The sequence below is a fragment of the Xenopus laevis genome, chromosome 3L (assembly GCF_017654675.1).
Source record: "Xenopus laevis strain J_2021 chromosome 3L, Xenopus_laevis_v10.1, whole genome shotgun sequence".
Lineage (NCBI taxonomy): Eukaryota > Metazoa > Chordata > Amphibia > Anura > Pipidae > Xenopus > Xenopus laevis.
This window is the reverse complement of record NC_054375.1, coordinates 86394822-86412498: the sequence shown is the minus strand read 5'-3', so window position 1 is coordinate 86412498 and position 17677 is coordinate 86394822.

Here is a 17677-nt window from a genome sequence, read left to right as displayed (position 1 = left end):
TAAAGCCAGTAGTGATGGGCGAATATTTTTTTAGCTTTGCCAAAAATTAACGAGACAGCGAAAATTTGCTACAATGCTTGAGGTCTATGGGAGACAACTTTTTTTTAAAGTGTGACAAATTTCTGATGCGTGACAATGGCCATCTTTTGCGGCGCAACTTGGTGAAAATTTCACTCCTCACTAAGTTAGACCAGCTAACCTGAACCTTACACTTTGCATATATTTTTTCTTCTTTAAATCGATCAGAAATTTATATGACACTGCTGCTTGGAATGTCCATGTCTGATTTATCAATCAGAGTAAAAGAGGTAAAAAAAAGGTATGTGAATGCAACTTAGAGACTATATATAAATGTGAGATCTGGACATCAAATGAAATGTATTAAAATAATAGAGGATAATCATCATCATCATCATCATTTATATATATAGCGCTGTCAGATATTATACAATATATTAATATATAGATTTATTAATCCACCCACCCCAAACACACTTTTATCTTTTCATCTTCATGATGGCATTACCCAATAGACACAGAATAATAATGATGCATATGGATAAATCTTAACAAAGTGACAGATTTTACTTCTAAGGCATCTGTAATGCGTAGTCCAACCTGATTGCATCGTTCTACTTTTTACATTTTATGACCTAATAGTAGAAAACTTCTTGCTGTTTTTGACTACAAGACTGTTTAAGATATATCATTTCAAAGTAGAGAGTGCAGATATAGGGAATGTCTATTAGCAGTAGCAATCTGTGCAATCCATAACATCATGTTTTTAAAAGAGGGTAATAGAGAGGTTAAGGGACCCCTAGGGATGCTGTATCTGCCACAACATGCTTTCATGGCTATGTATATGACAATGGACTAAGGTAAATTAATATTTTAAAGCTAGCCTTTAGGCTTAGTTTTATAAATACAAGGTTTCTGTAACAGGTAAACTATTTAATTGTTTATGTAATAAGGGCCCCCACCTCCATCCCATATGCCATTTAGCCTTTCAAACAGGTTTTCTGTATGTTTTGTGTCCCTTTCTCTTTTAGGCTTGTAAGGTCTATTGAGCAGGAACCTCTTTTATCAGTCAGTTTTTGTATTTTGTTTGTATTTTTGATGTATATATTCTTCTGTTGTACATTGTTAGAATAAAATGCCACTTTATAAATGCATGTTAATAATAATAAACATAACATTGCAGTTCAATACACTGTACAAACTTGGGCTGGACTGATTAATACTAGTTCACGTTTAAAGGCTGGAAAAATATATTTTTCTAATTTTTAATCTGTATAAGTAATATGTCATTAATTCAAATGTGCTTACTTAATTGTTTTTTTTTTTTTTTTAAATGTGCCTTTCTGCAGTTAAAGTTGAGGACTTTGCTTGGGTCACAATCGTGTATGGGTTAAACTGAGACAATAGGTTAGTGGGAAGGATGAAGATCAGAGAGTCATGAAAGAGTTACTCTGCTGATATTTAATTTCAGGCATCAATATATTTATTGGTAGCACCATATAGCCTGCGTTGTGATTTTTAGGTAAGTATTGTATTCCTGTCAGTAAATAAAAAGGGACAGTGCTACCCATATATATTTTTTTAATTTCAAATTTGAATTTTCAAGTCATCAATGTAAGTCCAGTTTTGCATTTTGTAATAAAGTTTGAGACATTCTTTGAGGTAACCTTGAAATCATAGCAAAGTAACAAAGAGAACATTTAAATATAGAGCACATAGAATGGGTGTATAGGCCAACTGGTCTTTATGTGCAATTATATATAATGATTATAAAATCTCCCCCCTATATTTAATGTTAAGCAATATGTATTTTCCATTAATTGAACCCTTTTTCCCCTTTGCAATAATCTAGTATTTTTTTTTCCTATATTTTCCAGTGAAATTTTCCCTTGTATACCAATAATGATATAACATCAAAGCCACATAAAAAGCATTCACCTCTAAGATCTAAAGGTCCAAAACTCAAATCAGCTGCTAATACAGCAATAAATTACTGTTTAATATTTAATTAACTGGTCCCCAGCTACCAAACCCTGCACAAACAGAGGCATTGATTATTCTTGCTAATTTTGCCTGCTTATATTACCTTCTTATCAGGTCTAAATATGCTATAATGCAACTTCAGCTCTTTATTCAAAGCGCAATTAGTCTTTTAAAAAGCCAATAAGCTGCTGCCTGGCTAGACTGCCTAATAAAGTAAAGCTGTTTGGTACAGGTGATTTTTTTTACAACACAGGTTAAGAAAAAAAGGACAAAGTCTGTGATACTTTGAAGTTTGTATTCAAATGTTTTTTCTGAAAGAATTGTATTCTGCATTTTATATTGTAGCATAGACTGGCACGAGATAAAAAATATATAGAAAATGTATGATCGTGAAAATATCTATGACCTTATATTTCGGAACAAATATGCACTCACTGTTGAACTGGCTGACTTGAAGACATATTAAGTCCAGTTCGCAGCCTTTCACTGGGCAGGTCTACCTAAGCACTCAGCTGGGCTTTCTTACTTCAGGGGGCATGTGATCACTAGATTTACCATTTCCTGCTACTCTCTGTCATATATATATCCCAAGATTAGACTTTTTGTTTTTGCTTCTGAGACAAAGCTGTACAAAGAACTAAGTTCTTCAAACCTACATATATCAACCTTGCAAGTCACTGCCTAGGTAAAAGTGGGTCTGCTTTGTGTTTTTAGACCTGCCCATATGCAGGACAGCACTCAGCAAAGGTGTTTTCAGAACACGTAAGAAAAGCCACTAGCATAACATGGAATAGACCTTCTCATTGTAGGTTTTGACAGGGTGAGCAAGAACATATAGTAAGATGTAACTGTGGTGCTGCGGCCATGTACACTAAATAAAACACATGGGTACATTTTCATTTAGGGAGGTAGTCGCACATTTTCAATATAGCACTAATGTAAGGAAAGGATTAAATGCTTCAGAGAGTTTGGGCCTGTTCTGTTCCACACTGCCCCACATCAGTACTTAGGTGAAATAATTATTTAGTGCAAATAGCAGTTTCCTTGTACATGTTTTACTGGTTCAGGTTAAAATATACCATATTTAGCTATTCCTATATTTTACTTGTGAGTTATGATGCTTTCAGTTCTTATATTCCCCAAAATATTTTATCATGCATAACATCTTTTTGTGCTGTATGCAAAACAGTAGGCCAGATATAGACATAAGCACTTTTATAATTTGAATCAGATTCTACAATGTTTTTTTCTTTGTTTGTCCAACTAGAAGCAGCTGTAAGTAAAATGCCATTACATTATACCTTAAGCTAAGAACTCCATTTAATGGCACCACTTTATTTTTCTCATATGTTCTTGTTTTTTAGCTTGTCTGGATCAGTGGAGTAAATGGAAACCTTATCTGGATGCAATCATTAGAAGGTGAGGGGATATGATTGTGCACATTCTCTAGAGATTACAAAGGGTTGCAGTCAATGGAAACAACTGGGGTAAAAGAATAAACATAATAACACAGATAACAACAGAAATGTGAAGAGAATGAAAGGAATATATTTTGTGTGTGTGTGTATATATATATATATATATATATATATATATATATATATATATATATATATATATATATACACACACATATATGTGACTAGCTAATTTGGAGTGCTGGAATAGGAACAGAATAAAGTGGAAGTATTGTTGCATTTTCCACAAATGCCATTAGTAAAATATGAATATTGCACAGAAGTATTAAGAAGTAGTCCTTTATACTCAGCACCTACAGTAAGTATACACAGCTATAAAGATCAGTAATATTATAGTGACATTGTAACATTGGACCTAAAACTTTGGTAACACATTTTAGGAGACGAAGAGTTTAAGTATAAGTGGCAGTACATCATCAATTGTGACAACCAAAATATCATAGTGTCCTTCCTTACATTTAATAATCAAGCTGTATATTGGTTTATTACTTAACTTATTGTGAAGGAGCCAAAAAGCTCTGTCCTCTATCCTGTATATTCTTTCTTTCTGAGACATTATGTAGTCATTTGGTTTTAAATATCAACTGAGCACAGATAATACTTATATTCTACATATTCTCTTAGGAAAATTTTCAATATCGAATATCAGAGGGGTTATTTTTGACATGGAAGGCAGAAAAAAAAGCATGTTAACTAAAAGAAAAACTTGCCAAATATAGAGTTACAAACTGTAATTATTGTCAATGAAAGGAATAGAAGGAAGCTCATGCAAATGAGAAAACCAAAGAATATTCAACTTAGAAAAGTGAGGAAGTCTGTTGAAAGTGCTATTGTACCTTTACGGACATAGCTATTTTGTAGCATGACACTTATTGGTTCCATTGAGTGAACAAGTATAATAAGACCATTCAGGTTTGAACAAGTAGATTTCAACACAGACTGATGAAAAGGAGACACAAGGTAGCTTTGAGCATGTTTGGATGATGATATCAAAATGAATGAGTGAAAAGCTTGTTGATGTGATGTTATGTTGTGGTACAGAGGTTATGCATTTTTCTATGGTAGGTGGGCAGATGTTGAGAGAAAGAAGTTTTGATTAACAAGAAGAGAAATTTAACCATTCACACAAATGTAATATTTCAGTATGAAAATGTGTGCTTTGAAATATTATATTAACATGAATGTATATGAATTATTAATATTATATTATACAAGTATTATTCATATTATATTATTTTACCTACATGTATTTGAAGCCTAATGCTTTTAAAAAGGCCTGTAAATGTGTCATATAAGATATACAGTAGTAAATTTCTCAAACAGTTATTCTCATATTTTATTTATTTAATTCCAGGTTATAGAGATAGATGTATATATATAAAAAAAATATATAACCTGCCATTTAAGGAGCAGATCCTTGAGGTGAGTGTCTTTCTGCTTCAGAGAGAAGGCAATTTATCCTGAAGAGGGAAAAAAGAAATAAGTATTTATATTTCATGTAACACCTATTCATCTTTTATACTGATAATGAAGCATGAATATACAAACATGCATAGACAAGAGCATGGTTAAAAAACACAAGACCAACTATTTTGATAAAGGAAGTTGCATTCATAGATATTCTGTAGCAGCTCCCAGGTAATTCCAGGGTTCATATAGCCACTTGCATCCCTAGCTTCAACTGAAATATGCCAAGGTAATCAGACACTAATGTTTTTATTGGTACCATCCACACCTGCACACCTGAAGATACAGCATCCTTATTTCCAAAGCCGATGTTAACTTACATACATACTGTATATGTAAAATTGTAAAAATGTTTTTAAGCTGATTTTCTGGGTAAAAACACACAATTTGCATGCTAGTTTTTCACTTTGTGCTGCATTTTTAAATAAGCCTATAGGTTTAGGTATAGGTATTGTGCTAAGTTTAAAAACAGCCCAGTTGTTCACATATAGTTACAATACACCATGTATTATGAACTACTGTTACTAAACATAATCTCTAAGCATGCATGCACATGATTCAGAAATGCTTTTTTCTTGAAATGGACTAGTATGTGCAGATATCCTAATTGCCTCTCTTGAAACCACTAATAGCTTTAGGGCAGTTGCTGACAGTGGAGTTTAAACTGGAGTGCTCTCTCTTTAAGAGTGGGTTAAGGACTACCATAGACCTTAAAGGGGTAACTGACCTTAAAATTAACTTTCTGGCATCCATTTACTAGAGTGCAATAGAGGGTGATAATGGTTCCATAAATAACATTAGAAAATATAGTATGAATTAATAACAATACACATAAATATAAAGTAGAGTTACAGTACAGATTAAGTACTTAGTGTCAAGGAGACAAAAGAATGGAGGCCCCCTGCCCCATAGAGCTTACAGTCTAAATGTATTATTATTGAACTCATTGATAATTAATATAACATGGAAATAATTCATTACTGATATAGTTCTTATAAACTACTCATTATTGGTGTCTTTTGCCATGGTGTAAAAAAAATCTTTAAAATTTATAGTAGATAAATGGAGGTGACCTGAATGGACACCAAAAATCTCATAATTCACCTTAAAAAATGCTTAATTTAGCCATCCAACACAAATAATTTACAATATGATAACCATGTCTGTGCAGGGTCCGACTGGGGGGCCCAGGGCCCACCGGGACTAATGTCCAGGGCCCCCTCTGCCCCCCTATGACCCGCCGAGCACGCATGGATGAAGGTGCCGCGGCGCTCCTAAATCAACAGATGCTGCGCGAATGCGCAGATGGTGCTGCGCAGCACCTAAAAAAACTTTTTTTCCCCCGAATCTGATCGGGAGAGGGGATGGCCTGGCAGGGGCCCATTAAGGGTCGGGACCCCAGGTTTTTCAATGGGCCAGTCCGACACTGTGTCTGTGTATGAACTGCAATTCTTAAGAATACTTCAGAAGTTACAAATTTATGAAATTATTATAGATTAACACATTCAATTATAGCTTTTACACCAAAAGCAGCATTTCATGCTTTAATTTAACCTATATTTAATTATGTCAATACATATGTGGGGGTGTTTATTACTCACAGGAAAGGGTGTGAAGTGAAAAAAAACACACACAAACTGCCATGTTTTCTGCACTTTAACCCCTGCCTCATGTCTGAGTGCCTTCAGATGCAGTTCCTTAAAAGAGTGCAGGGACCTGCATGTATACAGCACTGCCTGTTTCCGTCAGTCCTGTATGCATCAGTGGTGGGCAGAGAGCTGAACATCTGCCCATCCACCTTCTACTCGTCACCTCACTTGTGTGTTATTCAGATGCACAAGTTAGGGAGCACCGACATGCAAAGGCTTCAAAGGAGTCCTGTACTGAAGGTGGCAAGGACTGCCCTGTATTATAACCATCATTTTTTATATGGTACAAGGAGCAGAGCTCAGCATGATCTTGGATGAATAATCACTAGGGGGTACGATTTTTCATCTCTGTGTCTTGACACATCGTAAATAACCCCCTGTAATACATTAGAATTGAATATTATATTTGTGCAGACCGCACACAGTTTTCCTTTGTTTAGTTAAAATCCTATGGTAAACATGTAAGGGTTCATAAAAATCCAATTCAATGAACATAAAATGAAATGATATTCATTGTGTTTGATCAGAATATTTGCAAGCAAATTGAAGCCCGGAAAACTTGCATTTCTGGAATGAAAACATAATGAACTGATGGTTATACAAATACATCATTCTACAAGATGACCTGTCACAAAGCACCCACTGCTTGGGCATGTTCATTCAGTATGATTTAGTGTGTAAACATTTGCTAAGGCAAATACTAACAGGTAATAGAAACTTTGACAGGCAGCAAAGATTTACTTCCTCATTCCTGTTTGCCTTTTCCAAAGGCCAAACCATAAAAAAAGATACTTTCAAGGCAAGGACAGAAAAATGTGCCTCTGGCTAATGGTTGTTGAACTTTGAACCCTTCACAGCCTCTAATGAATTTCCAAACATTACCTTGAACACTGCTATCTGCCATGTTTCATGAGGTGGCAGAAGCATTCCATTCCATTGTCCCAGGGAAATTAAAGATGTAAGGATCAGGCACAGAACATAGCCAACCATGTAGAGTTTTGTGCTGATCTGGAAATAGGAGCTGTAACTATTAAAGCAATCTTGCAGTTCATATGTCTGCTCTATGACCTCTAGGTCGTACCTGCTCAGTTTAGCATTTGACTTAAAAGCAATTTTTATGTTACTGATGACAGCACAGTGAAAATGAAGCAGACATTAAGCACAAAGCTCTCTGAATCAAATATCATTAGTCGCTGTGCAGACACATATATTTATACCTTGATTTCTATGAATAATCGCATGGTCATTTACACATTTTTTGAAAATACCCCAAAACAGTGTACAGTATATGTTTAGATGTATACTAGCTTTGTAAATATATTTATGTTTAAAGGGGACCCGTCACCCAAAGAAATTATTCAAAATCCTATTTTATCACATTAGTCAAGCAAAACGAACTTTAATTAGACTATATAAATTATTTGAATCTTGTTTCCTTCAGTCTTGGATTTCAAAATAATAGCAAGCAGGCAGCAGCCATTTTGTGCACACTGTTATTAAGGGAAGCCTTGTGTAACAGGGAATAGTTGTTAAACTGCAAAAATAGTGCAAACTTTAAATGGCGCTATTCTAAGCAGAGAAATTCTGTCGTGAAAACTCTAGATAAAGGTTATCATAAGTAAAATGCAAATGCCAAACCCGACATAATTTATATCACATTCTGCATTTTCTTATGCTGGAAGAGAGATAATGATCTTATTTTTCATGTGGTTTTCTTTAGCCATGTTTCAGTGTGACATTTTTACATGCATAGAATAATTCCAAACAGCTGCACCACATATTTTTCTTCATTGGTCCTGCAAAACAACCATTTTGGTACAATGGATTTGGCACTTTTGTATTTCGGAGCCAATATGTAACTATATACAGTATAGACATCAGGACTTTTACAGATCAGGTTTGCATAGTACAAGGGTCTTCTTTATTGTTCCTGTTCTGTTGTATGTGGGTTTTGGCCTGCTCAATCTTGCCTCTTCACCTCTTCATCTCCTAGTCACTTCCTATGCTAGACTTGCTGGTACTAATTTGTGATAGACCTTCCTTATTTTTATCCAGCTTCTTATTTATGTGATCTTCACTTCACCTCTGCCTTATGATACTGTTTTGATAATGTGCTTTGGTTTTCAACCAACCTAATAAACCTTTTTTACTTTTAACTTTTGAAACCCCACTACTATTTTTTTATCACCATTGTTCCCCTTTCAGGAGTTTTAGGATTCTTATGAATATTATGAACTGAGGAATATAAATAGTTATAAATGTCTCCTAAAACCTAAAACAAAAAGCATACATTTATAGGTTGCAATACTGGTGCTGCTATTGATTCTGGGTTGTCCTTTTTTTCCCAGCTAGGTTGAAATACTGTTGCTGCTAAAGAGTTTAGGTTGGCTGTTTTTACCTTTATTCCTTAGCAATATATATTTAATACACTGGTGTACTAAACAGCTATTCTAACTTTTCACCACTAAGTTTTGCATAAAGGCATTGTAACCACTTTTTGGCCACCCCCCCCCCAGTGCCAAAGGTTATGGGGATATTGTACTAAATAATTTGCACACAGTAGCCCTGCACATGTCTAAATTTGATAATCTAAGGCAAGATAAGTGTATTTCTTGCCCCAATATAATTGCTTATTTATATTAGTGAAGCAAATGATCGCAAGAGCTTTTTAAACATGGAATTGTAAAAGAAAATATCCATAATCACAAAGTGGGAATATATATGTGTATGGAGGTTCTCATGTACAGCTACCCTGACTTGGATGGATTTTGTTCTCAAGCTACTATCTTGGCCTTGAGGGCAGAGTCATCTGTTTGGCTGTAAGAATAGTTCTTTGATTTTCTGTACTGTGGGGCAATAGTTCTATACTCTCCCACCAGTAACTCCCTTTTACAAGTCTATAAAAACCCTGTGATATCTTTGATCGTGCTTCTGACTCTTTGAGTTCAGAATCCATGAAGCTTGTGTGAAATAAATGTTGTGTTTTACTTTAAGTGGTCCCCGACACAACCATATGCTAATAAATATGCACTGCACTACATTTATAAATTAGAGAAAAACCTGAAACAGCCCATGCTATCTCCTACTGACATAAGTTGAAACCACCTGCACAAAAGCATGAATCAAAAGACTTTGCATATGAGGTAGCATAGGCAGATTTGGCCATTTCTCTTCTGTATATGCAATTTCTTCACCATCACGTGCTATTAGCATAAAGCAGACAATTGTGTAAATATATATATATATTCATATACAGGTATAGGATCCCTTATCCAGAAACCTGATATCCAGAAAGCTCCAAATTACGGAATGCCTGTCTCCCATAGACTCCATTTTATCCAAATAATCCAAATTTTTAAAAATGATTTCCCTTTTCCTCTGTAATAATAAAACAGTAGCTTGTACGTGATCCCAACTAAAATATAATTAATCCTTGTTGGAAGCAAAACCAGCCTATTGGGTTTATTTAATGTTTAAATGAATTTCTAGTAGACTTAAGGCATGAAGACCCAAATTACAGAAAGATCCGGAAAACCCTAGTTCCCGAGCATTCTGGATAACAGGTCCCATACCTGTATTTAAATTCCCTTTGGCAATTATTAATTGTAATTATTAATGGAGATCATAGAATTATACAGATTATACAGAAATAAGTAAGTAAACATATACAATTTTGATGAACCTTGATGAAGTATGAAAATCAAGTTTTTACAAATATGCAGCGCAATTTTAGATATTGATTTGCAAAATTTAGGTCAAGGAGTAAATCAATAATGATTGTCTCATATGTAAGTAGAACAACAACATATGATGTTAGATACACAATTTTATTTACACAGCTTAAGTAAAAACTAGAAAACATTTATGATCTTTTGGAACAAGTCCCATTATTTAACAGACTTCCCTTCAGATGCTTTCTGCATTCTTTCATGAGTGGCTAAAGTGTTTTTATATGATTGGTTACTAATAACCACATATGGTAAGAATATCATGCTTACATTAATATGCGTAAATCCATGTCTGTAAGTCTTAAAGTTTATTGCTCAACTGTGTATTCCAAGCTCCTGCAGAAATCAAGTGGTTAACTCCTAAAATATTACAGTGACTCCAATTCTTCCTGTTTAATGGGTAGATATAAAAAAAAGTCCATCAGGGGAAGGTAACTGTTTTAAAGATCTTTTTATAAGAATATGAATTCAATTAGAACGAGAAAGCAGTCTTTGGACTGGTTCATCTAAAAAATATCAATACACCAAATATTTCTTTGAAGTTGCAAACATCATGCTCAGAATTTTTCACCTTAAGTGCCAATAAGAATTATTACTTATTTTTACCCATTAATATTTCTTTTGAAATAAAGGTTTACCTATATTTATCTATAAATAAGGTCTATTCATCAAGTGCAAGGTCCTGCTATAAAACCTTGAGACCATCTGCCATAATGTTTTTCATACACGGCTGATTGGTTTCTATAAATTTGCTTTGGTCTCTGTTGCATGAAGGTTGTACAGGGCCTGTGTACCACTTTGTGATATAAACACTTTATAGACTGTGAGTTGGTTATGGCCAAATCCTCTGCAGTATTTTGGTTTAGTACAGTATGTATACTAAACAATGCTTTGCAGACTGCACTTTAAAACAGAACTATACATTCCCACTAGGCTGCATTAAGAACAGTCTCACATCATTACTAGCCTCAAAAATACACACCCTATCTACTTTAGACCCTGAACATGTAGGACTCTTACACTACCACTGTTGAAATGGCCACTATTTTAATATTGGGTTTTAATCTCTAACCACAATATACATTTTTCCTTGTGATCACAGAAGGCCAATTTTTTTGCTTTACCCCTCCCCACCATCCTAATGGGTCCTTCCTCTTAAAGGCAACAACTTTGCAGCAGCTTTGGGTGACATATTCTCTAAATAATAGCTAGAGGTTGATTAATTTTCTGTGTTGACTAAATGCAAAAGTCAAAACTCTTCAACAGAAGAAAACATTCTACCCCTACTAATGATAATTTATCTGTCTGCAACTATACACTGCTGATACTTCCTTACAGTTTACAGTGTTTGAAATGTGACAGATAAACCTCACGGTAACAATTTACTAGGTACTGGCTATGCACTGATAAATGTTTGCACAGACTGGAGGATGAGTTTCCACCATTGGAACAAAGCTACATTTAGGGGCCGATTCACTAAGGGTCGAATTTCGAAGTAAAAAATACTTCGAAATTCGACCCTCGAATTGAAATCCTTCGACTTCGAATATCGAAGTCGAAGGATTTAGCGCTAAACGTTCGTTCGATCGATCGAAGGATTTTTCGTTCGATCGAACGATTAAATCCTTCGAATCGAACGATTCGAAGGATTTTAATCCAACGATCGAAGGAAAATCCTTCGATCAAAAAAAGTTTAGCAAGCCTATGGGGACCTTCCCCATAGGCTAACATTGACTGCGGTAGGTTTTATCTGCCGAAGTAGGGGGTCGAAGTTTTTTTTAAAGGGAAAGTACTTCGACTATCGAATGGTCGAATAGTCGAACGATTTTTACTTCGAATCGTTCGATTTCGTTCGAATTCGAACGAATTTAACCAATTCGATGGTCGAAGTACCCAAAAAATACTTCGAAATTCGAATTTTTTTCATTCGAATCCTTCACTCGAAGTTAGTGAATCTGCCCCCTATTCTTAAAAATGCCATTTAAATAACTGCTGCAACAATGTGAATGGCAAATCTGACTTTGGTGATGTAATTGTTTGGAAATAGGTCACTCAAGTAAATATTTAATAAAATTCTAATTGAATACATTTAGATTATGTTGATGCAGCAGGCACAGTTAAATAGTTGTATACACTGTATTGTACTAAATGTAGGAATATAGATACTAGATGAAAAAAAGAAGGGGCATTTCTTATTAGAGCAAGGTGCAAAGTGCAAAAAACAGCACAATATTTATTGCCAACAATACCTATTAGTTACACCTAGAGATGTCGCGAACTGTTCGCCGGCGAACTTGTTCGCGCGAACATCGGGTGTTCGCGCTCGCCGGAAGTTCGCGAACGTCGCGCGACGTTCGCCATTTTGGGTTCGCCATTGTTGGCGCTTTTTTTTGCCCTCTCACCCCAGACCAGCAGGTACATGGCAGCCAATCAGGAAGCTCTCCCCTGGACCACTCCCCTTCCCTATAAAAACCGAAGCCCTGCAGCGTTTTTTCACTCTGCCTGTGTGTGCTGAAGAGATAGTGTAGGGAGAGAGCTGCTGCCTGTTAGTGATTTCAGGGACAGTTGAAAGTTTGCTGGCTAGTAATCGTTTTGATACTGCTCTGTTATTGGAGGGACAGAAGTCTGCAGGGGTTTGAGGGACATTTAAGCTTAGGTAGCTTTGCTGGCTAGTAATCTACCTTCTACTGCAGTGCTCTGTATGTAGCTGCAGTGGGCAGCTGTCCTGCTTCTGATCTCATCTGCTGACTGCTGCAATAACAGTAGTCCTTGTAAGGACTGCTTTTATTTATTTTTTTGTTGTTTTACTACTACTACTACTACTACTACTATAAGAGCCCAGTGCTATTAGTCTAGCAGTGTTGGGGAGTGGGACTGGTGTGCTAATCTGCTGCTCCTAGTAGTTCAGCAGCACCAACTTTAATTTTTTTTTTTTAATATTCATTTTTTTTTTATTTTACTTTTTTTATTTTACTACCGCTGTAGTAGTGTATAAGTTGACCTTTTAGGCATTATTTGCCCTGTAGGCATTATTTGCACACTGTTTTCTTCAACCCGCCATCGAGCTGTGTGACCTTGTTCACATTCTGTCTAAATATCCATAATATTACCGTCTCCAGAAAAAACACCGGAGTCACTTTTTTCAAGCAGCCATAATATATTTTACGTAATCCGTATCCACCGCTGTAGTAGTGTATACGTTGGCCTTGTAGGCATTATTTGCACACTGTTTTCTTCAACCCGCCATCGAGCTGTGTGACCTTGTTCACATTCTGTCTAAATATCCATAATATTACCGTCTCCAGAAAAAACACCGGAGTCACTTTTTTCAAGCAGCCATAATATATTTTACGTAATCCGTATCCACCGCTGTAGTAGTGTATACGTTGGCCTTGTAGGCATTATTTGCACACTGTTTTCTTCAACCCGCCATCGAGCTGTGTGACCTTGTTCACATTCTGTCTAAATATCCATAATATTACCGTCTCCAGAAAAAACACCGGAGTCACTTTTTTCAAGCAGCCATAATATATTTTACGTAATCCGTATCCACCGCTGTAGTAGTGTATACGTTGGCCTTGTAGGCATTATTTGCACACTGTTTTCTTCAACCCGCCATCGAGCTGTGTGACCTTGTTCCCATTCTGTCTAAATATCCATAATATTACCGTCTCCAGAAAAAACACCGGAGTCACTTTTTTCAAGCAGCATTCATATATTTTACGTAATCCGTATCCACCGCTGTAGTAGTGTATACGTTGGCCTTGTAGGCATTATTTGCACACTGTTTTCTTCAACCCGCCATCGAGCTGTGTGACCTTGTTCCCATTCTGTCTAAATATCCATAATATTACCGTCTCCAGAAAAAACACCGGAGTCACTTTTTTCAAGCAGCATTCATATATTTTACGTAATCCGTATCCACCGCTGTAGTAGTGTATACGTTGGCCTTGTAGGCATTATTTGCACACTGTTTTCTTCAACCCGCCATCGAGCTGTGTGACCTTGTTCACATTCTGTCTAAATATCCATAATATTACCGTCTCCAGAAAAAACACCGGAGTCACTTTTTTCAAGCAGCATTCATATATTTTACGTAATCCGTATCCACCGCTGTAGTAGTGTATACGTTGGCCTTGTAGGCATTATTTGCACACTGTTTTCTTCAACCCGCCATCGAGCTGTGTGACCTTGTTCACATTCTGTCTAAATATCCATAATATTACCGTCTCCAGAAAAAACACCGGAGTCACTTTTTTCAAGCAGCATTCATATATTTTACGTAATCCGTATCCACCGCTGTAGTAGTGTATACGTTGACCTTGTAGGCATTATTTGCACACTGTTTTCTTCAACCCGCCATCGAGCTGTGTGAGCTTGTTCACATTTTGTCTAAATATTGATAATATTATCGTCTCTAGAAAAACCACTTGAGTCACTTTTTTCAAGCAGCCATAATATATTTTACGTAATCCGTATCTACCGCTGTAGTAGTGTATACGTTGGCCTTGTAGGCATTATTTGCACACTGTTTTCTTCAACCCGCCATCGAGCTGTGTGACCTTGTTCCCATTCTGTCTAAATATCCATAATATTACCGTCTCCAGAAAAAACACCGGAGTCACTTTTTTCAAGCAGCATTCATATATTTTACGTAATCCGTATCCACCGCTGTAGTAGTGTATACGTTGGCCTTGTAGGCATTATTTGCACACTGTTTTCTTCAACCCGCCATCGAGCTGTGTGACCTTGTTCCCATTCTGTCTAAATATCCATAATATTACCGTCTCCAGAAAAAACACCGGAGTCACTTTTTTCAAGCAGCATTCATATATTTTACGTAATCCGTATCCACCGCTGTAGTAGTGTATACGTTGGCCTTGTAGGCATTATTTGCACACTGTTTTCTTCAACCCGCCATCGAGCTGTGTGACCTTGTTCACATTCTGTCTAAATATCCATAATATTACCGTCTCCAGAAAAAACACCGGAGTCACTTTTTTCAAGCAGCATTCATATATTTTACGTAATCCGTATCCACCGCTGTAGTAGTGTATACGTTGGCCTTGTAGGCATTATTTGCACACTGTTTTCTTCAACCCGCCATCGAGCTGTGTGACCTTGTTCACATTCTGTCTAAATATCCATAATATTACCGTCTCCAGAAAAAACACCGGAGTCACTTTTTTCAAGCAGCATTCATATATTTTACGTAATCCGTATCCACCGCTGTAGTAGTGTATACGTTGACCTTGTAGGCATTATTTGCACACTGTTTTCTTCAACCCGCCATCGAGCTGTGTGAGCTTGTTCACATTTTGTCTAAATATTGATAATATTATCGTCTCTAGAAAAACCACTTGAGTTACTTTTTTTCAAGCAGCATTCATATATTTTACGTAATCCGTATCCACCGCTGTAGTAGTGTATACGTTGGCCTTGTAGGCATTATTTGCACACTGTTTTCTTCAACCCGCCATCGAGCTGTGTGAGCTTGTTCACATTTTGTCTAAATATTGATAATATTATCGTCTCTAGAAAAACCACTTGAGTTACTTTTTTTCAAGCAGCATTCATATATTTTACGTAATCCGTATCCACCGCTGTAGTAGTGTATACGTTGACCTTGTAGGCATTATTTGCACACTGTTTTCTTCAACCCGCCATCGAGCTGTGTGAGCTTGTTCACATTTTGTCTAAATATTGATAATATTATCGTCTCTAGAAAAACCACTTGAGTTACTTTTTTTCAAGCAGCATTCATATATTTTACGTAATCCGTATCCACCGCTGTAGTAGTGTATACGTTGACCTTGTAGGCATTATTTGCACACTGTTTTCTTCAACCCGCCATCTAGCTGTGTGTATTATCGTTTCCAGAAAAACCAACTGAGTTTTTGTTGTTGTTGTTGTTTTTTTAAAAATAATGCCAGGCAAAGGCAGGCCGCCACGCAGAGGCCGTGCTAGGGGCCGTGCTGCTATGCAATCCTGTGGCCCTAGCAAATTGCCCAGTTTTAAAAAGCCAATGACCCTGAACTCCCAAAATGCTGAAGAGGTAGTTGACTGGCTTACACAGCACACCCCATCCTCTACCGTTTCTAACTTTACCACAACATCCTCCTCATCCTCCACTGCTATGGCCACCCCACGTAACACTTCCTCCACCACCGGTGCCCCTTCTTCACTGGGGTCAGAGGAGTTATTTTCCAATGAGTTTCTTGAACTGAGTAATGCGCAACCATTATTGCCAGAAGAAGATGAAGGAGATGAGGACCTTACACCAGATTTAATTCTGGCAGAGAACACGATAGAGATGGACATAATGAGTGATGAGGAGGAGGTCCCCGCTGCTGCTTCCTTCTGTGATGTGTCAGAAGAAATTGATGCATCTGAGGAGAATGATGATGAGGAGATTGATGTTTTGTGGGTGCCTAGTAGAAGAGAGCAAGAGGAGGGTAGTTCAGATGGAGAGACGGAGAGTCAGAGAGGCAGTAGGAGAATAAGACTTAGAAGAAGCAGGGAGGACAGCCCGCAGGGATCAGTAGGGCAACAACATGTATCGGCACCTGTGTTCAGCCGGCCAACGCACCCGCCATTGCCGCCAATACCGCCAACTCCGCCAACTTCTACTGTTACCGCCAGATCGCACACTTCCAAAAAGTCAGCAGTGTGGGATTTTTTTAATGTGTGTGCCTCTGACAAAAGCATTGTAATTTGCAATGAGTGCAGTCAGAAACTGAGCCTTGGTAAGCCCAACAGCCACATAGGTACAACTTCTATGCGAAGGCACATGAGCGGCAAGCACAAAGCACTTTGGGAGCAACACCTCAAAGGCAACAGGCAAACTAAAAGCCACACTCCTTCTGGTCCAGCATCTTACTGCTCTACCTCTGCTCTCCTTGACCCGTCTCAACCACCCTCCACTCCGCCTTCCACCTTGACCACCTGTTCCCATTCCCAGTCATCTGCCACCAGCCAAGTTTCTGTGAAGGCCATGTTTGAGCGTAAGAAGCCAATGTCTGACTGTCACCCCCTTGCCCGGCGTCTGACAGCTGGCTTGTCTGCACTCTTAGCCCGCCAGCTTTTACCATACCAGCTGGTGGACTCTGAGGCCTTCCGCAAATTTGTAGCAATTGGGACACCGCAGTGGAAGGTACCCAGCCGCAATTTTTTTTCTAAAAAGGGAATACCACACCTGTACCAACATGTGCAGAGCCAAGTTACCGCATCTCTGTCACTTAGTGTTGGGCCAAAGGTCCATATGACTACTGACGCATGGTCCTCCAAGCATGGTCAGGGCAGGTATGTCACCTACACTGCCCACTGGGTGAACTTGGTAATGGCTGGGAAGCAG